The sequence below is a fragment of the Panthera pardus genome, unplaced genomic scaffold (assembly GCF_024362965.1).
Source record: "Panthera pardus isolate Hobbes unplaced genomic scaffold, ASM2436296v1 HiC_scaffold_20, whole genome shotgun sequence".
In the NCBI taxonomy this organism is placed as follows: Eukaryota; Metazoa; Chordata; class Mammalia; order Carnivora; family Felidae; genus Panthera; species Panthera pardus.
Window position 1 is genome coordinate 41,756,742 of NW_026526766.1, and position 24,764 is coordinate 41,781,505.

A 24,764-nucleotide genomic window follows, 5' to 3' on the forward strand; every position below is an offset into this window, starting at 1 on the left:
TACTTAGCACTTACAATAATATCAGAGGGTAGGGAAGAGGAGTGTTAAACTAACCTCTGGAAAAAAATGGGGTTGGCAAAATATTTGAGAATTTTATTGTTAATATGTTTGGCTTTTCCAATATTTGTAATAGAGGTTCTGTTTGAGCTCCTATTTTTCCTACAATTTAAGAAAAGCACAAAGAACTCCAGGCATTCTCACCTCTGCTGGAATTTTATTGAGAGGCGTCACTGAAGTCAGAGAAGGGTCGCCGCCTCAAGTCCTGTACTGTTGCGATGGTGGTACAGAGATTATTTAATATGTTTCCTCCCTTCCTCCATATTTCCTTCCACTCACCACCTCTGTCTTTAACGTGGAAGATGTGTCGTCTAGGCATAGAAAGGAAGACAGTCTTAGGCGTGGGCAGTCCCTCCCCAGAACAGGAAGTAACAGTGCTGGGCTCATGAGGTTTTATGTTATAGCTCACATAAATAAGGGTCTTCAATCTCTTGTTCTAAGTCTTTTTTTCTGGTAAAATGTTATTGAGCTAAGGCCACCCTTCAGGAGGAGCCTAAGTATCTTTGAATGTCTGAGGAAGAAAATATAAATCTTCTTCCAAAGAAAATTCTTCTTCCAAAGAAAATATAAACCTGAACCCTCCAAAGTCTTGAAAAATAATGTGTGTCTACTAAAGCATTTTTTAAAGATTCTGCAAAGGGAAGGAATTACATCTCACAGTACTGAATAAAGTAAAATTGTCTAAAAGTACTTACCACACTGTTCTTTCCTTAAAGTTCCTTGTCTTAGTAGTAGCTTGTTAGTGCTTTTCTGTGTTTTTCTCAAAGCTCAAACTGGTGCATAATCTCTTTTTCTGTCTCTTTGCAGATGTTTCCTTCCTAGGCCAGCTTGATGTCCTTTCCTATGTACATTAATCTACTCCCTGCATCTAGTGGTTTCAATTCTGCAATTCTAGCCATTACTACAGTTGTGAAAACAGATACCCAAGTGCGATAGCGGGTCAAGCAACAAAGAATAAATACATCCTTCTCGGCTGCAGGGTGGAAACAAACGCTTCTATTTTAATAGTTTCATCTTTGGGGGCACCTGGGTTGCTCAGTGGGTTAGGCATCCGACTCTTGATCTCAGCCCAGGTCTTGATCTCAGGGTCGGGAGTTCAAGCCCTGCATTGGAGAGGGCCTCCAATGCCCAGTGTGGAGTCTACTTAAAAAAAAAAAAAAAAAAAAAAAAAGTTTTTCATGTTTATCACATGTGTTGCTGGGTATATATAGAAAACCCACAGTAGATGCCTCCTGGAAGATAGCCTCTTATGTATTATAGGCTGAAGATGGATCAGGAAGCAACCAGCACGAGGAAAGCTAATATTTAAAGTTTGCCAACCATGATCAAACATTACGCAGAAGTATAGCAAGTTAGTAGTAACCCCTGATGTTATTTGGAAATACTTAAATCTATACCAGATTTTCAGATGTATAATGAAAGTATTACAATTAGAGGGAAACCAGAGAAAAATGTAGAGTTTAGGTTAAAATGAGGCAATAATTGGAATTTTGCACTTGGTTTCATTAGCTGCCAACAATCTGAATGGTGCACAATGAAATCCATAAAACGTGTTGCCAAATCTCTGGTCAGTTGAAACTGCTGTGTTTCATTCTTCTCTGGTAAAAATGTCTTAATTTTGGCCATGTGATGTTATTTGTCTCATCTGGTTTCTTGGAGACTGATGGTCTCTCATTAACTGTACTAATAAATAGAGGAGGCAGGAGAGAGCTTTGGGGAAACGATACAGCAACAACACCCGCTGAGGTCACTGCGGTAGTGATGGCTGATGACTGGACGCCCCACTAAAGGTATAAGAATAGGGGACTGGGGAGCTAATGTAGGCTGAAAGCTAACCTACAGGCTGGCTAGGATTCTGAGGTGAGGCAGTGTCATGGTCTAGAAGGTGCGTTGGAATCATTTGGGATGATGTGGCCTTAGGGAAATAACCTATTCTCTCTGAACCAGTTTTCTCCTCCTTAAACATGGAATCCTAAGGCAAAACTCCTCTGGCTGTGATCTTGCATTTTAATACATTTTATGGGTTCTAACATGTCCTCTCCTGGGGTGTCTGGGTGGCTCAGCCGGCTAAGCGTGTGACTTCGGCTCAGGTCATGATCTCACAGTTCACAAGTTCGAGCCCCACATCAGGCTCTGTGCTGACAACTCAGAGCCTAGAACCTACTTCGGATTCTGTGTCCCTCTCTTTGTCCCTCCCCCGCTCGCACTCTGCCTCTCTCTCTCTCTTAAAAATAAATAAACATTAAAAAAAAATTTAAGGTGTCCTCTCCCCTGATTCACCACTCCTGCATTTTAACATTTCTGAAATGGGTTGTGCTTTCTAATGAATAGTGACTTACCATAACTGTTATCTCAATATACTTACTTTGCCTGTGCATAAAAAATGCCAGCATCAAAACTGCAAAAAGGGCATAGGAGGCTTGGAAGACAAATCTCAGATGTAGAAAATAGTAGAACTTTTTTTAACTATTAGGAATTAAATGATGATAGGGAGAATGAGGAGGTAATGAATTAGATGTATATAGTGGTATCTCCAGAGCTGAAGTCAAAAGTCAGCTAACTCTATGTAATTGCAGGGCCAAGACCAATGGTTTCATTCTTCAATACATTCTTTAAAGAAATGCTGTATCATCAGTGCTGTCGAAAGTATTATACTGAAAAACACAGACAGCAACAATTCCAAGTAGTTCAGCAGGCTCAGTCTCTGAATATGTAGCAGGTTTAGGAAAAATTGAACCATTTTATTTTACCTACATTTCCTATGTGCATAGAGACCGATATGTGGTTTAAAAAAAAAGTGGTCTGAGACTGAAAAAGTTTTTTCAATAAGCATAATATGAACGTTGTAAGTGGCAAGAAAGTACAGTGTTACTTTTAAATTGGAAATAACTTGTACTTTATTATTCATAAAATGCTTGTGTGCCTTAACAGCAAGTTGTCTTTGATTCAACCAGTTGCAATGTATCAATACACATCTACCAGTTAAAGCAAAAGCTCGTTAATGCCACCAGCACCAAAAGATGGTGTTAGTGGACACTTGCAGAATGACTCTTTTGGATTTATAACCAAAATCAGACTGAAAAATACAATTGTGGGAGCTGTACATAATTAGAAGAGCTTTGAGCTTTTCATAGGGTTCATGTAAATTCTGATATGTAACCCATCCTAGGGTTAATTATTGTGTTGAATTATAAGGAGTTTATTAAAAGATCCTAGTTTAGTCTAGTACTAAATAGTTTCTATAATCAGAGCTGTTATTAATAATAAAAGCTATGTATTATAAGCATACAAGCAGGACAAAGTGACTTGTGGCAAATAAATCAATTATATACTTTTAAGAATAAAAAAATTTAGTCATGGGATGGTAAATTGACTTGCCCTAACCACCAGTTTGCTATTTGAGGACCAGGACTAGAACTGAGTTCTCTTCCTTCCTTCCTTCTTTCCTTCCTTCCTTCCTTCCTTCCTTCCTTCCTTCCTTCCTTCCTTTTTTTTTAAAGTATTTTTTTCATGTTTACTTATTTTTGAGAGAGAGAGAGAGCATGAGCAGGGGAGGGGCAGAGAGAGAGGGAGATATAGAATCTGAAGCAGGCTCCAGGCTATGAGCTATCAGCACAGACCCCGATGCAGGGCCCGAACTCACCAACTGCAAGATCATGACCTGAACTGAAGTCAGCCACTCAACCGACTGACCCACCCAGGTGCCCCTAGAACTGAATTTTCTTGATTTAATTTATTGTCATGCATATCCAGTCACTGAATGCCTACTACATGCAGTAATATATAGTGTAGTCATACCACATGTGTATTTACTTTGTCTGTATTAACTAAAGCTCTTGGAAGTGTGTGTGTGTGTGTGTGTGTGTGTGTGTGTGTGTGCGTGTGTGTGTGTGAGAGAGAGAGAGAGAGAGAGAGAGAGAGAGAGAGAGAGAGAGGCGGTGTGGGGGGGAAACAATGTAGAGAGAGCAGCCAGCTCTGCCTACCTTTCCATTTGGTCAGTACATTTCCAGAGAGTGATACGGGAGCTGTCTATGTTTCTTTTCTTAGTCATCTCTGTTCTGAAGTGCTTCTTATGATGTGAGCATCTCACCTCACTGAGAGTGACCACTGTTTTTAAAGAAATGCATGTTTCATATACCATAGCCCTTAAACACAAGTCAAAACTTCATTAGGTGTTTAACTTGAAGACAACAATCTGTCCTTTTTAAATTTTTTTTAATGTTTATTTATTTTTGAGAAAGGGTGCAAGCGGGAGAGGGGCAGAGAGAGAGGGAGACACAGAATCTGAAGCAGGCTCCAGGCTCTGAGCTACTAGCACAGAGCCTGACACAGGCCTCGAACTCACTAACTGTGAGATCATAACCTGAACCAAAGTTGGACACTTAACCAACTGAGCCACCCAGGGGCCCCAACAACAATCTGTTCTAATGCAAGAACAGCCAGCTGTGTTTGGTACTTACCAGGAGATAAAATTAAAGGCACTTATGTTTGCTTGCTAGTATGTTTGCAAAAATACTTCATATTGTGTTTCATGGGCCAAAATATTTAAGGAATTTTCAAGGGCAACTGTGACTGTATTCTCAAAATCTTGGAGCTTGTGATGCCTGAAGAAGAATACAGCAATGGGTTTGTGGGTGGGGAGATTGACAAGACAGACCAGGGAGGAGAAAGGACGAAGAGGGAAAACCAGTTAGGAGACTCTTGCAATACAAGAAAATGATGACAGAATCTTCAACCAGTACAGTGGCAGCAAGGACATCTCCTCCAGTGGAGGAGAAACAGTGGAGGCAGAAATAAGGAAGGAATGACTGGCCGTCCTAGAGGAGAAATTAAAGAGCATACTAGAGGAGAAGTTAAAGCTTACCTGAGTTTTCTAGACTTGTAGATTAGGATGATGATTGGGATGAGCATGACAGTTAATACAGGGAGCTCCATATTTTGATCTAGTGAAGAAGACACGACTTCAGTTATCCGTATTCACTGGACAGAGTTTAAAATGAGATAGTTTTAAATTTTAATGTCCCAGATTACATTTGTCCCAGCCCCGCTGATTTATTGCCCAACCACAGATCCACCCTACCTTATGATTGTTTCCCCAGAAGGCAGAGCCTGAGGCAAAAGCTTGTGCACTACTTCTTGGTTAGGGACTACAATCCCAGGGAACAGAAATGAGGGAAAAGGTGAGTGAGGCAACAAAGGAGGAGCTGACAGAAGAGTATGTTAGGGACATTGCCTCGCCTTGGACTGATTACTTAATCTTCCAAGAATCCATAGAAATGACTAGTTGTCAGGAAAACTCAGGGGCCCTATTTCACACAAAGTTTTCACTGTGAAGTGATAACTCCCCTCCACTCCTAGGTGGCTCTTACATGGGTACTGTGGAGATCCTATTGCCTCTAAAGCCACAGTGTCACTAAGGAAGCCCTGTGCCAAGAGATGGTAAGTGGAAGGTAGGACATGAGGTGAGGCCTCCTGGGTTTTACCCCATGGACTCATGGCTGGTCACCACAGCAGTATCTGGGTGGGAACCAATCTTTAAAAGCTCTGAAGACAAGGAAGGCCAAGGGGACCTGAGGGGTGAATTTCCAACCTGAGTATGCCCCAGTAAATTCTGACAGTTCCCAAAAGGATGCTTCATATGTGCCCACAGACCAGTCTGCCCACTTATTCTACATGTTTGCTCCAGCTTCTCTCCCTCAACTGATGCCACTTCCCAAGAAAGTGGTGCTGCCTCTGTTGGTAGTGACCTTCAGGATACAGTGGTGTGTGAGTCAAGTCTGTAGTTCTCAGATGCTACCAAAGCCACTAGTTCTGGGGTGTCAGAATTGTTCTGGGTAAGTGTGGAGGTTGGGAATGAAGGAGGGGGCAAGAACCTAATCTTTAACCTCTTGCCACATTTTGTCACCAGCTCCTGAAAAACTTTGCTCTTCCTGGTCCCAGAAATCCCCACAGGAAAGCTGCTGCTTCAGTTTCTCTCTTCCATTTTTCATCTTCAAACCGTCCCTGTCATGATGCCATACACCAAAACATTTCTCTCCTCAATTCCTCATTAATTAAAAGCAAACAAAACCCTCCTCTCAACAAATAACAAATCTATCTCCCCAAAACAAAACAAAGGCAAGAAGCAGCTCAGAGAAACTGTCATAAGCAAACATAAGAACTTATGTGGAATTCAGCACCCTGAATTCCAGTGCTCAGATAAGGAAACTTTTCAGAACTGTGGGTGTCTACTTACTTTTCATTTACGTAACCAGAGGGGCCTATTCCAGTGGCCCCCTTAAAGAATAGTAATATGCCAAAAATTACTTGAAGTCTCTACTTTAGAGAAGAAACTGCACAGAGAAATTATTTTTTAAGTTAAGTATTACTCGACTTAATAGATGAGCATCTAAAACAACTGAGGCAAAGACTTGCAGCAGGAATTTGTCTGGGAATTTGATCCCAGGGAGCACGAGTTAAAAAGGAGTGAAAACAGGGAAGCAAGGAAAACCAATAAAGAACCCAATAGCAAACTGTTTACTACTACTAAGTTTACTGGTGCTTTTGTCCTGAGACCTTCTGAGCAGCTGTGAATGAGGTTCAGAACAATTTGCCTAAGGACTGAGAGGGAGAAGGGAGCATTGATACATTGCTTCTTGTCGCCATTTGTCAAAAATGGCCTCAGAAGCATGGGTTTACCTGCATGTTGGCATTGCAAATTTCCTGCAGGTGGCTCACGCCAGGAAGTAAGAGCTACCTATTAGGGACCCACAGTGAGGTGCTCTGGGTTGTGTCTGTAAGAAGGTGATTGAGCTATAGCACTGGCTGGAGGGGGAATTGGGGTTGAGAGGATCTGAGTGCTACATCGGAGGATCTGACTGAGTAGCCCTTCCCTCCCAGAACATAAAAAAGAGAAGAGGCCCAAGAACACACATATACTCAGGAATCTGGAGGAGAGACAGAAGAGGCTGGGAAGAGACCAATGAAAGGGCATCAAAAAGGTAGGAGAAAAATAAGGTAATAATAACAGTTGCAGCCATAACAACAACAACCACAGCACTAGCAATGATAGTAATAGCAGCAAACACTCTATGAAGGTAGACTATGTGGCAGACACTATTCTATGCTCTTTTCATAAAACAAGTCATTTAATACTCCCAACCGTATGAAATGAGCACAGTTATCTGCCCCATCTTACACATGGGGATACCACATTACTGGAGTAACAGTTGGTTACTCCAGAGCCTGTGCTCTTAACCACTTCACTGTGCCGACCCGAGGAATAAAAGCATCCATGAGACAACAGCAGATGGAATTCCACAAAGGAGGGAATGAGCAAGGGTCACTTTTACTTACCAGGGAGGGAAGGATAAAGACTAAAGAAAGGCCATCTGATTTGTGACCAAGAGGTACCTGGTCACTTTTGAAGATGCAGTTTGAGCCAAGTGATGAGTCAGAACACAGAGTGCAAAGAGATGAGGACAGAATGGAGCCCATATCCACCTCTGGAGACATTTGTTAGTGAAAGGAGTCAGTGTATTATTTTAGCGTAATAACCACCCGTCCTCGAGAGCCTGGGTGGCTCAGTTGGTTAAGCATCTGACTCTTGATCTCAGCTCAGGTCTTGATCTCAGGGTCTTGAGTTTAAGCCCTGTGTTGGGCTTTACACAGGGCATGAAGCCTACTTAAAAAAATTAAACAAACATGGGACACCTTGGTGGCTCAGTCAATTGAGCGTCCTTCTCTTGATTTTGGCTCAGGTCATGATTTCATGGTTTATGAGTTCGAGCCCCGTGTTGGGCCCTTTGCTGACAGTGCAGAGCCTGCTTGGGATTTTCTCTCACCCTCTCTCTCTCTCTGTCCTTTCTGTGTGTGTGCTATCTCTCTCAAAATAAATAAATAAACTTTAAAAATCCCAACCAGCCAACCAAACAAAACCCCACCTGTCCTAATTTGCTAATAGAAGAGAGGGATCCAGTGTCGAGGGAAGGAGAAGAAGATCAGCAGGACTCTAAACATTATTAAGTTTTAATTGGCACAATTCTTTCAGGTATAGGAAATGTCCCTCAGGTGGTGTCCTTCGGCTAAATGCCAAGAGAGAAAGGTTAAGAAGCAACATAGGACCCATCAGAGACTGAGGAAGCCTTTGGAGAGAAGAATAATGAGCAGATTTTCATTCTGGTTTTTTGCCATTTCTGAGTTCCCACAAAATGGCAGAAAGGGACACACTCTGTTGCCAACCTTCTCTTTCCCTCCTCCTGCCTCATTAGCTGAGCCCAATCATTATACTACATTTTCTGTGCCTTGGATAGAAGAGCCAGCTCTTCAAACCATAACATTGGCAGCCGTTTTCTTCCTACAGTTTGTAAAAATTAAATCACAAATCAAAAGAGTGTGAGCCAAACATGCCACAGCCATTTGGATTTACATGAAAGGGAAACCATCAACACCTCCCTATCTTGGCTGATGAATGTATCTGATATTTCAGACTTCTTTCTTGGTTCTTTCATGACCACAAGACCAAAACTAATCAGTCCAATTAGACAAACTTCCAGATTATAGCTCTGAAGTCAACTCAACAAGTAACATATCCAACAATATAATTTGCCAACTTTAATTCGGAGGTTGAAGGAGGGTGGAGGGGAGAGGGTTCCTGATTTATCACAGCAGCTAAAGCAGTATCCCAGTCTGAATACAAAACAAACAATAAGAAATAAAGCTAGATTGGGGGAACTATAACTACAATCATCATGTTTTCCCAATATTAAAAAACAAAACAAAACAAAACAAAAAACTGGAGTTAAGATGTCATCTGATGAAAGCTCTCAGGATAGTTGTAAATATCTTCAAATGAATTAGTTAAATGTAAAGAAAAAATCAAATCCAAAGAGAACTGGAAGACTATATAGTTAAATATTTACCTGATTATGATGGTAGGATGGTCTTAGCATGCAAAAGACAAAAAATAAAAAGATTAAGAGATTTCTCCACATGAATACATAATTTTTCTGAACTCAACATAAGTCACCATAAGCAAAAAGCTTGACAAATGGAAAAATATATTTGTAACACATATAATATTCAAAAGGTTTATATCCTTAACTTTACTTTTAACAGATTTTTGAGATATAATTAACTTACCATATAGTTCACCCAGTTAAAGTGTATAATTCATGGGGTTTTTTTTTGTATGTTAACAGGATTTGTATATTTGTATTTTTTTGTATATTAACAGGATTTGTATATTAACAGTATAATCATCATTATAATTGATTTTAGATTATTTTTATCACCTCAAATAGGAACCTTTGCACCCATTAAAAATCACTCCTCATTTCCTCCCATCTCCTCAAGTGTAGAGGTTTCCACTTTCTTTACCTACATATTTGACTACTGAGGACATTTTATAGAAATGGAATCAGATAAAAATGTTTTTGTTCGTTTGTTTGTTTGATGTTGTTTTTTTGTGACTGGCTTTTTTCACATAGCATAATGTTTTCAAAGTTCAACCATGCTGTACCATCCATCAGTACTTGGCGTCTTTTTTTCAATTGCGATATACTTCTCATGCCATAAAATTTATCCTTTTGAAGTATTCAATTCAGTGGGGTTTTTTTGTATATTCACAGAGTTATGCAACCATCACTGTCTGTTTTCAGACATTTTCATTACCGCAAAAAGAATCACCACACCCATTAGCAGTCACTCCTCAACTCCCCTTCCCTCTTGCCCCTGGTAACCACAAGTCTAGTTTCTATCTCTGTGGATATGCCTATTCTGGATGCTTCATATCAATGGAATCATACAATATGTAGCCTTTTGCATCTGGCTTCTTTCATTTAAAATACTGTTTTCAAGCTTCATCCATGTTGCAGCATGAATCAGTACTTCATTTCTTTTTATGGCTGGATAACATTCTCTTATATGGATACACCACATTTTATTTATCCATTCTCCAGTTGATGGACACTTGGGTTTTTTCCACTGTTTAACTATTAAGAATAATATTGATATGAGCATTCATATGCAAGTTTTGTGGAGTTTTTTGTGGGTGTGTTTTGATATCTCTTGTGTGTATATATACCTAAGAGCAGAATTGCTGGATCATATCTTTAACCTTTGAGAAACTGTCAACCTATTCTCTAAAGTAGCTGCATCATTTTACATTCCCACCAGCAATGTATGAAGGTTCCAATTTCTCTACGCCCTCCCCACACTTGTTATGATCTTGTAGTTTATGGCCATCTTAGTGGATGGAAGTCATATATCTTCGTGGTTTGGATTTGCATTTCCCTAATAGCATCTAATGATGTTGAGAATATTTTCATGTGCTTATTGGATATTTGTATGTTTTCTTTGAAGAAATGTCTGTTTAAATCCTTTGCCCATTTCTTTTTTTTTTAATTTTATTTTTTATTTTTTTAATTTACATCCAAATTAGTTAGCATATAGTGCAACAATGGTTTCAGGAGTAGATTCCTTAGTGCCCCTTACCCATTTAGCCCATCTCCCCTCCCACAATCCCTCCAGTAACCCTCAGTTTGTTCTCCATATTTATGAGTCTCTTCTGTTTTGTCCCCCTCCTTGTTTTTATATTATTTTTGTTTCCCTTCCCTTATGTTCATCTGTTTTGTCTCTTAAAGCCCTCATATGAGTGAAGTCATATGATTTTTGTCTTTCTCTGACTGATTAATTTCACTTAGCATAATACCCTCCAGTTCCATCCATGTAGTTGCAAATGGCAAGATTTCATTCTTTTTGATTGCCAAGTAATACTCCATTGTATGTATATATATATATATATATATATATATATATATATATATATACCACTTCTTCTTTATCCATTCATCCACCGATGGACATTTGGGCTCTTTCCATACTTTGGCTATTGTTGATAGTGCTGCCATAAACACGGGGGTGCATGTGTCCCTTTGAAACAGCACACCTGTATCCCTTGGATAAATACCTAAGTCATAAGGTCATAAGGTAGTTCTATTTTTAGTTTTTTGAGGAATCTCAGTGTCCTTTGCCCATTTCTTAATTGGGTTATTTGTGTTTTTATTGTTAAGTTGTAATATTTCATTATGTATTCTGGACACAAGTCCCTTATTTGATAGCTAATTTATAAATATTTTTTCCCTTCTGTGAGTTATCCTTTCATTTTCTTGATGGTGTTCTTTAAAGCAGTAACGTTTTTGGGGTAGCTGGCTGGCTCAGTCAGTAGAACATGTGACTCTTGATCTTAGGGTTGTGAGTTCAAGTCCCACACTGGGTGTGAGGCTACTCTAAAAAGGTTTTAAGTTTGATAAAGTCTAATTTATCTATTATTTATTTTGTTGTTTGCATTTTTAGGTGCTATACCTAGGAAATCATTGCCTAATCCAAGGTCATGAAGATTTACTCCTGTGTTCTAAGAGTTTTATTATTTTTAGATCTTATTGTTAACACCTTGATCTATTTTGAGTTAATTTTTGTATATGGTATGAATTTTTGCATGCAGATATCCAGTCATAGCACCATTTGTGGAAGTGACTATTCTTTACTCATTGAATCATCTTAGCATCTTGTCAAAACACAACTGACTGTAAATGTAAGGATTTATTTCTGGACTCTTAATTCTCTTTTTTAAATATAATTTATTGCCAAATTGGCTAACATACAGTGTGTAAAGTGTGCTCTTGGTTTTTGGGGTAGATTGCCGTGGTTCATTGCTTACGTATAACACCCAGTGCTCATCCCAACAAGTGCCCTCCTCAATGCCCATCACCCATTTTCCCCTCTCTCCCGCCCCCCCATCCACCCTCAATTTGTTCTCTGAATTTAAGAGTTTCTTATGGTTTTCCTCCCTCCCTCTCTGTTTGTAACTATTTTTTCCCCTTCCCTTCCCCCATGGTCTTCTGTTAAGTTTCTCAAGATCCACATATGAGTGAAAACATATGATATCTGTCCTTTTCTGAGTGACTTATTTCACTCAGCATAATACCTTCCAGTTCCATCCATGTTGCTGTAAATGGCATGATTTCATTCTTTCTCATTGCCAAGTAGTATTCCATTGTATATATAAACCACATCTTCTTTATCCATTCATCAGTTGATGGGCATTTAGGCTCTTTCCATAATTTGGCTATTGTTGAAAGTGCTGCTATAAACATTGGGGTACAAGTGCCCCTATGAATCAGCACTCCTGTATTCCTTGGATAAATTCCTAGTAGTGCTATTCCTGCATTGTAGGATAGTTCTATTTTTAATTTTCTGAGGAACCTCCACACTGCTTTCCAGAGCGGCTGCACCAATTTACATTCCCACCAACAGTGCAAGAGGGTTCCTGTTTCTCCACATCCTTGCCAGCATTTGTAGTTTCCTGAGTTGTTCATTTTAGCCACTCTGACAGGTGTGAAGTGGTATCTCAGTGTGGTTTTGATTTGTATTTCCCTGATGATGAGTGACATTGAGCATCTTTTCATGTGTCTGTTGGCCATCTGGATGTCTTCTTTAGAAAAGTGTCTATTCATGTCTTCTGCCCATTTCCTCACTGGATTATTTGTTTTTTGGATGTTGAGTTTGGTAAGTTCTTTATAGATTTTGGATACTAACCATTTATTCTAAGGAAATCTTCACAATGTGATGTGCACAATGATATATGTACACAGAGGTTCACAAAGCATTATTTGTAATAGAGAAAAATGGAAAGATCTCACATGCTTGATAATAGCAAACATAAATCCATATTCATACAATGGAATACTACACTACCATGGAAAACTAATTGCTAGAGATATGCAAGGTCATAGGAACAGGCTCAATACATATTATCTAGTAAAATAAACATATATAATAGGATATCAGTTTTGTTCAAAATTACTGTGTATGTGTGTATGTGTTGTGTGTGTGTACATGTGTGTGTGTATACACAGTGGTTTATTGCTGTATGAAGAAATGTGAATTCAGGTGATGTATTTCCTCCTTTACACTACTTTGCATTTTCTAATTTTTAAATTTATACACAAGTATTACTTTTATGAAAACAAAAAACAAAACAATTTGTTAGAAAAACTTATTGAGTCTGATGTTCTGTTCCATAGAACGTCTAGACCTAAGATGATTGAAGCAGTGTCAGAAACCAGATTCTTGCAAGTGTGAGAAAGGCTGGGCTTTGGGTTGTTAGTAGCTGACATTACTAGTAGCCAAGTACTAGTAGCAAAACTGAGAGTGTTCTGAACTCTGTTGCTAGCCTAGAACATACAGCAGAACTGTTTCTAAAAAACTGGGACCTACTGAGAGAACAATGCAGTTAGCATTAGAGCCTGAGAGGTCACACTATAGAGAAATGTGGAAGAACAATAATTTGGGCTACCAGATAGGCTTAAATTATGAGCAAGCCACATGAGTAGAATGTGAGCAAGTCTGTTGTTAGTGGGTAGGGAGGCGATGGGCACAGAAGGGTGCGGAGTCTTGTTACTGGTGGAGTATTTGAGTCAAATTTCGTGTACTCTTGATGAGACTCCCAGATTTGCCCCAGATGCAAAGCCTAACTCCAAATTCCACGTTTTCTGAAACTGCTTCCCACCCCTGGATTTCTACTGCCTTGTTTATGAACACTAAAGTCCTTATTTCTGGAGGTGACAGGTGTGAGCTTCTGTTTCCTGTAAGTAAGAGTCTTTCTGAAAGTTTCACTGGGTTACAAGGAGAAAGATGAAATCAAATACTCTAAGCTGTTTGGCTAGCACATAGGGCAGAATGGGAGAGTGATGGAAAATGAAGCTGGAGGTAGACAGCCTCAGAGGGCCTTGAACCCTGGTGACTTAGTTTTAACCCGTGGTTTGAGCAGCTTTGTGCTCTAGTCTAAAATCTGTCATCAACTACTACATGACCCTGGACAATTTACCTTCTTTGATGTTTAGTTGTCTCATTTGTAAAATTAGGATATTGGTTTAGGTAACTCTTAAAATTATCTCCAGCTTTTCAAGTATTAATCTGCTGTCTACCTTATACTAAGTAGGCAGCTACTTACTTTGCTACCTCATCCAGTGATTACTGGTGTCAAGAGCCTGAGGCACTACTGACTGATAACAGAACAGATCCAGAATATATCTATCCACCTTACGTGACCTTTTCTAAACTTTTCCCAGGCTCCTGGAGAGCATGGTTTCAGTTCTAAATCAGGAAGACTAAGGGACTCAGGAGATTTTGAGATTTCAAATTAAGATGTCACACTCAGTTATATATTTCATGAGGACAGAGGCCATATCTCTCTTGTGTGTCACTTTGTTCATCCTTGGAACCTGGCCATTATGTGGGACTCAATAAATATTTGTTAAGTAAAAGAATAAACAAAAGTGCATGTGACAGATGTTAACTATACTTATTGTGGTGATTATTTCACAATGTATACAAATATTGAATCATTAAGTTGTATACCCGAGACTAATGTAATATGTCAATTATAACTCAAAAAAAGCACAAATGAGGAAATACATGGGAAAACACTGTGGAAATTGTAAAACTCAGCACAACTTAAAGCTGTTACAGCTCATTCCAGTATCGAGGGTTATTTGCAAATTGTTATTTTTTGCCCAAATAATAAGCAAACTGATAGTTTTTCCAGAAGAGATACTGATGGATGAATAACAGTGATGAATTAGGATTTCAAAGTGGCTCAAGAAACCTGAACATTAATCTTCCTCCCTCCCAAATCTTACTGAGATGACTAAAGAAATATAAAAGTAAAATTGGAAAGCTCACATGCTACATATCCCCTAGACCTGAGCTAGGTTCATCTGATGGTTCTGAAGAAGACAGAAACAAAGATCATAGGAGAAGAAGATACAGGCAGGACACAAGGAATCTCCCAATTTGTGAAACTTTATTGTGGACGTTATTGTAGGAGAAACTATCAACTTTCCAAGATTTCTCACTGAATCTTAGAATCACCCCATCCAGCCCATTGTCTTGGTTATTATGTACTCTTGGTTATTATGGACAAACCATTCAAACTGGCTTAAGCAACTATAGGGAATTGATTGTATTATCTGAAAAATACAGTGGCAGTGGTGCTCTTAGGCATAGCTGGATCTAGAGGCTAAAAAAATGCCATCAGGAATCAATCTCACTTTGTTTTGTTTTCCTCTGTTTTGACTTTATTCTCACGTGGGCCCTTTTCATGTGTAAACTCCTGGTAGCTTAGAAACTACCTAAGAGGGGGAAAATTTTTTTCCCCTAAGAATTTCAGCAAAAGTCATCGGATTTAATCTGATGGGACCAACTTGAGTCATGTACTCAACCTGGACGCATTGCTATGGCCAGATGGATGAGATGCCCTGAATAGCTCCACCTGAATAATCTGTTAATTCCTGTAGTGAGGGGACAGTCCTACCTTAACTTTATGAACAGAGAGTAAGGGAAGGACGGTTCCCCAAAAGAAAATCAAAATCAATTCTTAGCTGTTACCAGAAAAGAGAGTGAATACTTTGCTGACAAAAACAACTGTCTATAACTCCTCCAGGATTACTTTAGTACCTGTCTTCCTCCCTGCATTTGTACATTTCCAGCATCTGAGGCAGTTGGCTCAACTGGGCTTATTAGAGTTCTTCCTAATATCAATCCCATAGCTACCTCCTGCTAGATCCATTCTTTGCTACTCTCAGCAATTTCTTTGGTCCATATGAGTAAAAAAATATAAATTAGGTGAATCCTAATTCATAATTCACCAACTCTTCCTGGAAATTAATACACTGACATTGGGTTTTGGTTGCTTTATGTCCACCCTCAGGATCTGATTACCACTCCTACTGAAGCCAACCCATCTCTTCTAGTCCTCAAAACGGAGGCTTTTGTTCTGAAATGGCCTGAGGACCTGACCCTGCTCCTGATTAGTGGTGGTTGAGAGTGGGAGCCCAGCACAGGATGTAGTATGGGAGTGGGGTGATGGTTTTGCATCTTGGGAAAGCAGGGAAGTCAGTGATCTGAGCTGGGGCAGAGGAGGAGCCTGGCTGTCCTGCACAGTACCTGGAGGAAATATCCAGCCAACACCCCTAGCTGGTGAAGGGGAAACTGCAGAAGAGGGAGACAAGCAGCCTATATGGTCCTCTCCCCTGCCAGCTCATTTTTTCTCAAACTATCGTCCTCAACCCAACCATGATCTCATCATGGACCTCAAATTGAAAAAGAAAAAAAAAAGTGATTTCTCTAAATTCTTATACACAATAGCACATGTTTCCATCAACTTTTACTTATATATACGAATAAGAACTACTTATTGACAAATTCTAATTAATTAATACCACAGATTTTTTGTTTTGGTGTTTTTTTGTTTTTTGTTTTGTTTTTTTTTTTTTTTTGGTGAGTTTGGGTTTTTTTCTTATTAGACTTTTTGGGTTTTCTTCTGAAGATTAACCCAAGAAGAGTATAGTGTATGCTTACCAGACCGTCTGCCCCACGAAAAACAGTCTTCCAATATGATTCTAAAGTTTCTAGCACTCTCTGTGCTACCTCACTCCTCAAGTAACTGGATTTTGCACTTCAGAACCATTCAAGGGATTGATGTGGGCTGATGGGAGATGGAAATGGCAGAATTGACTGGAAAGTCAGAAGCTAAGAAAAGGACAGCCTTAGAGGCTTAGGAGTCCAGCAAAGCTCAGGCTGGTTTTGCTCTCTGGTGAGATGGCTGCTTTGGTGCACCTGGTGAGTCTGAACAATGGGCTTGACTGCCTGGAAACACAATGAGATTTGGCGGGCTAGTTTTGGGCTGCAGGACTGGAGACACCTGCTTTGGTAAAAAATGGACTAAGGCTGCCTTAATGTAAAACTCAGTGGTGACAATGATAGACCAAAGACCTCAAGGCCATTCTTAAATTCCAGACTATATGATATATGAGTCCAGCCTGTATGAGTCCAGCCAACAAATGCCATTGCACCCTAGGAATAGAATGAGCCCTCCCCTCCTATAATGATACTGAGCCTCTCAACAACCTGGCAAGTAGGGATTTAGAGCCAGAATTTAAAAGTAGAACTTCCTGCATCTGAGTATCATGGATCAGATTCCTAACTTCACATTTGGCAGTCATCACTAAAATTAGCAAATTTTTAGTGCTTGTTGAAGGCTAGTTTAGCATTTTACTAATAAGTCTGGCAGAGGCACAATAATTTGGCTTCTACTCGTGAGGTATTAGGAGTTCCTACAAGCTTCAGAAAGGGTGCATAATATGTGTGTTATTAGTGTTCATTGGAGTTTTCCATGGCTTTCACCTGCCAGCATGCTAGCTTTTTCATTATTTCATTAATTTTTATTTTTATTGTTAGTTTTGCTGCATCCTCATTATGGTTTGCTGTGGTTCATTCAGATACGCCTATGGTGTGTGTGATGATATATATTTCTATCAACAGAGTTTTACCCTATAATTTCCCCACATATAAATAAATTTTTAGACATCTGTTGGTGGCTCAAATACCAAACATCCATTACTTATTGCTAACATAGATGTTTACATCATCATCTCTCCTTTGGCTTGAAGAGAGGTTTTTTGTGATTGTCAAGTTTTCTTGTTTTTGTTTTTTTTTTCTGCTAAAATTTGGAATGGGTAAGGTCGGTAGAGTAAGGGTCCTCTACTCAGATAAATGCTCTTTGATTATGAAGTCTGGGGATTGCTCAAAGGTCATAACCTCCTGCAGTTCCTGAGGACTGTGGCTTTTCCCCCACTTGTTCTTTCCCTTGAGTCTTATCCCTAGGGGTTCCAGGAAAAAGTGATGAAGTTCCAGTTTATAATTTTCTGTGTGGGAACTGTATATTTTGTGTCTGTTACTTAAAGATATGAAGATTTTTTAAAGTTTATTCATTCATTTTGAGAGAGACAGAGCAAGTGGGAGAAGGTCAGAGAGGGGGGAGAGAGAGATTCCCAAGCAGGCTCCACACTGTGAGCACAGAGTCCCACGTGGGGCTCAAACTCATGAAACACGATATCATGACTTGAGCCAAAATGGAGAGTGTGACACTTAACCTACTGAGACACCCAGGCACCCCCAGAAACGTTTTCTGATGTGTCAACAGCAAAAATACTGTAAACTAAATTACTTCTGATAATAATTTATATGAGACTTAATTTCTCCCTTGCAAGTAAGCCGTTTCCTAGCACTGATGCTGCATTTGATTTCTGGGGTAATGTTTTAAAATTAGGGGGAAAATTACTTTTTAATACTTAAAAATTCAGGAAATTAATGTAACAAATGTCATTCTATCCGTTCACCCACAATGGATAAATGTTAACATTTTTTATGATATTCCCTTCATTTATTTTTTTAAACTGAAATATTAGATACAACTAGAGCCTCTTTTTATCTGGTCCTATTCTCCTCTTTCCCCATAGGCAAGCATGCCCATGATTTTGATATGTATCTAAGTTCTAATGTATGTTTCTATACTTTTACTGCATAAGTATGCACCTCTAATGTGCTCTAGTATGTTTTTTCATTTACTTAACCAGCACCACAATGAACATATCACTCAGCAGCTTTGCTTTCTCATACAGTATTGTTTTTGAGATTTATTTACACATATCAATCTAGTTTATTTCATCTTGTTCATTTATTATATGACTCATTTAAGTCTTTATACAGGCATGCCACATTTTAATTGTCCATTCCCCTCCTGATAGACCAATTTAAAAATATGGTATTCTGTAAGTTATCAGCTTAGCTATCATTTCTTACAGAAAGCTTTATCTATTCCCTTCTTCCTCCCACCATTAAGTTCTATTAAATGCTCTTCCTCTTCCTCCCTTGACCACCCATATCATTGACTCCATCACATATTGTTGAAAAATGTCTCCCTTTGTTTCGGACTCTAGACTCCTTAAGATCAGGGACCTGTAACCTGTTCATAGTGTTCATGGTGTAGCCCCTATACTGTGCATGGCACGTAGTTGACGCTTTCTGATAAGTGGATGAATGAATAATTCTCTGCTGTGCAATAACCTATGTCAATAACTTGCTGATGTAACTTAAAACCAAGGCCCCAAACCAAAAAACTTTGAGGGCACTGTGTTCTGCCTGCTAGACCCACTTGTTCCCTCCTGTTGAGTAATGGAAGTCTTTTACCATTTGAGGTAATAACAAATTAAGGCAATTGATATAACATTCTCAATTTTAAGTTTGTTAGATCTTTGCCACCTGGTACCACAGGCTTATGTTAAAATCTAATGTTAAATAGTGTCTGCTTTAGTTCTAAATTATACATTTTTTAAAATTAAATAAATCACAATTTTCTGGTGTTTCATAATAAGCTCCTGTACCTCCAGGTGTCCTGCCACTTGAATAAGCATGAGAACCACTGTGTTCATGACATTCAAATGTAGGCACTCAAGTAGCCTACTATTGTCATGAATCATGCTTTTTTTTTAATTTGAGAGAGAGAGAGAGAGAAAGTGTGTGTGTGTGCACACCCGTGTGTGTGTGTGTGTGTGTGTGTGTGAGTGTGAGTGTGAGCAGGGGAGAGGGAGAGAGAGAGAGAGAGAGAGAGAGAAAATCCTAAGCAAGCTCCATGCTCAGTGCAGAGCCCATGTGAAGCTCAATCCCACAACCTTGGGATCATGACCTGAGCTGAAATCAAGAGTCAGATGCTCAACTGACTGAACTACCCAGACACCTATAAATAATGCTTTTTAAAAATATTTTGTTTCAGATAGGACATTTCTTAAAGTTGAAAAACTAGTCTTGCATATTATAAAGGGGCAATTCCTTCTCAGTCAGTAAACCCTTATGAAATTTGAAATAATTATTGTTGCACCTTGTGACTCCCTCAGCTCTGCTAACCTGGTAGTGAAGAGAGTTCCTTCAGAGGCTTAGTGGGAAGGAGGCAGCTACAGTCACCGTCCACCAGTTATCCCCCTGTTGCCATGGTGACTGGTGACATCAGGACTTTCTTAATGACTGCCACCCTATCCCTCATTCCTCCCCAGATGCTTGGAAGACCCAAACTTTAGACTTCGTATACAAACAGGAATAGAAAAAAGTAAGCTCCCTGGGGATTGTTCAATATCCTCGTGAAAGGCATTGGACTTTCCAATGTGCTTGAACAGGGATTCAGGCCAATCTTCTTTAATCTTATGGGACAAGGTAACCCCAACTGGCATATGGATTGTACATACATTAGCTTCTTTATACCTCAATAACCCTGACATGTAGGCATTATTATTATCTGTGCTTTACAGATAAAGAAACTGAATTAAGTGTGGAGAAATTATGTAAATATCCCCAAAACACAAAGCTAATTAGGGGTGGAGTTTGGTTTCTTACCATTACATAATGTACCCTCTCTATAAACACATTTTAATTTATTAGGAAGATGTCATTTGCCTACAAAGTATCCGTATAGAAGTCTAAAGCAAACTGATAAGAGGGTATGAACCCATGGGGAAGAGTTGCAGGGAGAGTTGTCATTTTTCTTTTTATGGCTCATCTATTAATTCATTCAACCAACAGTTATTGAACATGTATTTTGTTGTAAATATTGGATAACAACAGTCACTACAACGAAAGACATTTCTACCACTGAGTTGTTCATAGTCCTGTACCCAAATAATTATGATTCAGTCTTATAGGTGTCCCAGTAAAGGGATATGCAAAGTATACGGCAGTCGGGAAAGTGGATGACATTTTTGGAGGGTTATACAAGTCTTCACAAAACAGATGGCATTTAAACTTAATCTATGAAATTTTGCAGAGTGGAGGAGTTGTGGTGGAAGAGCCTGGTTCAAAAATCTTCATATGATATCTGATGTTACATTTGGCAACTAGCTTAATATATCTGAGTCTTATTTTATTAACCGCAGACACCAAAAATTATATTCCTCATAGAGTTGATGGAAAGATTACATAAAATAAAGCATTTGGAGTATACATATTATCATCATCATTACACGTGGTAGAGAAGGCTTCACAAGCAAAGAAGCTTACTTCCCTGGGAGGAAACCAGTGAAAATCTTAGTGATGCTACAAGTCTGTAATCGGTTACTGCTTCTGTCATACTGGTCCTAGACCATATAAATAGGATATATTTATGAATGTGTTTTTACTTATGCAGTAAAACCTTGTTTTGCATGCATAATTCATTCCAGAAACATGCTTATAATCCAAAGCACTTGTATATCAAAATGAATTTCTCCTTAAGAAATAATGTAAACTCAGATGATTCATTGCACAACCTAAAATTATTCATATAAAAATGATTACAATACTGTAATATAATACAAAATATAATGAATAATAAACAAATTAACCTGCACTTACCTTTGAAAACCTTCGTGGTGGTTTGAAGGAGACCAAAGGAGAGTTATTGTATAGGACAACTTTCACTATCTCTAACAGAATCACTGCTATCTATTGGCTTAATGGAATCTTTTTTTTTTGCATGGGGACATTGTATACGCTCTCATGTATGTTGACTACAGTACAGTATTAATCAACTCTTGTCATATACTGCATTTAATGTAAATGGCAATAAGGCAGCTGAGAAAAGGGTCTATAGCTGCAGGCAGCCTGACCTAGAATGAAGCAAAACATTCCTAAGCTTACTCTTATATGGGAAGGCAAAGAACTGTCCACAGGTGCTTTGAAGTGACAAAAAATACACTAGAGCCGGTTGTGGACACCTTCCAACATTCTGAAAACTTACTGATTTCTGCCAAACACCATGGCCTGAGACTGAGCATCAGAGCATGGGAGACAATCACCCATACAATCCCGCAGAGAGAGAGAGAGAGAGAGAGAGAAGAACCATTAGCTCAGTTGTGATCATGTGATGTTCAGTGTCACATACTACTCATATTGCAAGACGTCGCTCATTTGTCAAGTTAAAATTTATTAGAAATGTTTGTTCATCTTGCAGAACACTCGCAGAACAAGTTACTCACAACCAAGGTTTTACTGTATATGCAAATGACTGATCTCCAGATTCCTGTCTCAAGTTCTCCCCGGATGCAAAGCTGAAGAGATGGACTCATGTCTCTAGTCTGGAGGAGGTCTATGCTGTTTGGGGGACTAGACAACTGGCAGTGACGTGACAGGAGGCAGCAAGGGGGGAAGGAGGTAGTGGTGTAAAGACCTTCCACGCCAGGCATGCCATCTCTGTTCATCCTCTCCCTCCCCATTGGAAAGCTTTATATAGACCTCCCAGTTTTGCTCCTTTGGGTCCTTCTCAAGCCAGACCAGTTTTCTAGTTTTTTCCCTTAACGTTCCCTCTAGCAGTTCCCCCAACAATAAAAACTATTACTAATGCAGTTTCTTCAGGTTGCCTAACTTTACTGAGTATGGATATGCCTATACTTGATTTAGCCAAACGTACACAAAATATTTCCCCAAGCCATCTGTGACTTGGAGCCCAGGGTCTCCTCTGTGCTTGCTGCCGCTCTGAATGGCCTATTCACTCATGTAATAATGCTGATGGGATAGGCATAGTCATCACCCCACTTTTACTAACAGGAAAACCAGAGCAGAAGAATACAAAGTAATGCGTTCAAAGTCCCGCTACTGGCAGTGACAGAGCTGAGATTTGAACCCCAACAATTTACTAGGTACTCATAACCACCATATTATGCTGCACCTACAGAGAATATTCAGCTAATATCTTTATACACAGTGTTTTAAGGACAGGAAGTAAATTTTCTGCTTCTCAAAAATCAATCTTCTGGGCTATGTATGTTATGATATCAGTGGTTTTAGCTTTACTAACATTTTTTTTTTATCTGAATCTTTCAGTTGGTGCCTAGAGAGTGAAAGGGAAAGATCATAAATAGGTCAATAAGTGATTGGCTTGTTTTGATTGCTCTGTTGCTCTCAGTTTTCTAAGATGACACCTTGGCTTCAGCAGTTTCCTGGCACAATTTAAGGTCATTTACTCACCTGAGTAATTTGAGAGAGAGCGAGAGAGAGAGAGAGAGTGAGAGAGAGATGAAAACAGAGAGGAGAAGATAAACATTAAGTGGAGTGAAAGTTGCAGGAGAAAAAAAAGTGACTGGGGCCAAGAAGCATGGGGTAGGTACAGGATTCATACGTCTTTTGACATCATTTATTTTTTCTAATTTAGCAACAATAAAAGAAAAAATGTCAAAAAAAGATTAAAAAGTGGGTATTAAGCAGATTAGAGGAGGTTGCCAATGACTACCACTTTATCAGTGTTCCTTGGAATCCCCCATGACTTACTTGATCATTTGACTAATGTCTTCTAATTTCTTTTCCGAATAGCCACCCTGAACACATTAACACTGTTATTGGTGAGCTCTAGCTGATTCAAACACTATATGTTATAGAGCAGGATGTTTTGTTAAGGTAACCAATAAGAAAAGAGATTTTTTTAAAAAACGTTTTAATTACCTGCAAAAAGAAGTGATTTTAGGTTTCAGGTATCATAGTTACTCAACATACACATTATCTTCTGAAATGGAGTTTTGTCTTGGGGAGCTGTTAAAATGAAATCTGTAAGGCTGGAATTATCCAATAGCAAGAGAATCCATTAAAGCAAAGAAAGGGAAAAGCAAATCATGTTCTCTCAATATCTAGCCCAGTTAGGTTGCCAGTTATTGATTTAGTCTGGGACATAGTAGCATTAAATCTTCCTCATTATACAAGTCCTGTATATCTTTTTAGCTTCTCTATCTATGCCTTAATCTCTGGGTCCGACATTAAGCACAACATGCACAAACCATTTTAATGTGTTCTTGCATCCCTAGGAACACGTTTGTTCTTAAGGATCTCCACTAGCATTATGATTTTGTTTGGATTTGCAGGGAATCCTTCTGATAATTAAAACATCCCACCACCCGACATGGCCTCCTGACTTGAAATCCTTTCTAGATCACAACACTTGTGTCGGTGATTTCTTTAGTAAACTATCTTGCACTTCTGAGATCCTGCCTGTGAATTATGTGTAATAACTAGATCAGAGTGATCTAGGGACACGGGATTCTAAGGACAGGGAATATCACTCTTTCTTCAACTTGCTCATATAAACATAAAAGCATTTTTCTTAGGCAATGCTTGTAGAACTCAGTAGTTACCCAAAAATTGTCTTCTTGAACCGCAGTTATGTTTATTTCTACAGAGGGTAGCGTGAATAAGTATTAAAGAGGATGGAAGGATACGGCAGTGGGTTAATTTGACTGGAAAAAGTTCAACCTGACCAGGTGTGAGGAGACCATCAAGTCTTATCTTTAGCACACTGATCCACTGGCTTTGGCCTTCATCTGTCACTTTTATTCATCATTTTCTTAACTCCCATTGACAACTCACAGATTACCAGACATGATTAGCTGTTAATTGTTTTGGCAAGATGCTTGATATTACCACTTTAACTGTTTGTAGCTTTGATCCAGGAACATTTTTTTATTTCTTCTTAACACATTTCATTGTCATTTTGTAGGCTTTCTTTGTATAGATCATCATAATATAGAATGTGGTAAGAGGAAAAAATATGTGAATAATTCAATTTATAAAAACAAACATGGGGGATTGATTTGAAAATATTCCAGAAAAACAGTTTAAATTGCTAGATTTATGATCATTAATATTCATAATAGTGTCCACTGGGACTATGAGGACTCCAATTTAGAACATTTATGACCAAGAACAAAATATTTGAAATTAAAATTATCTTGGGAAATCTAATAAGTTGGTTAATTATTGTTCATAAATAGAATGACGATTCTACACAAATTTACCAATGATATATTCATGGTGGA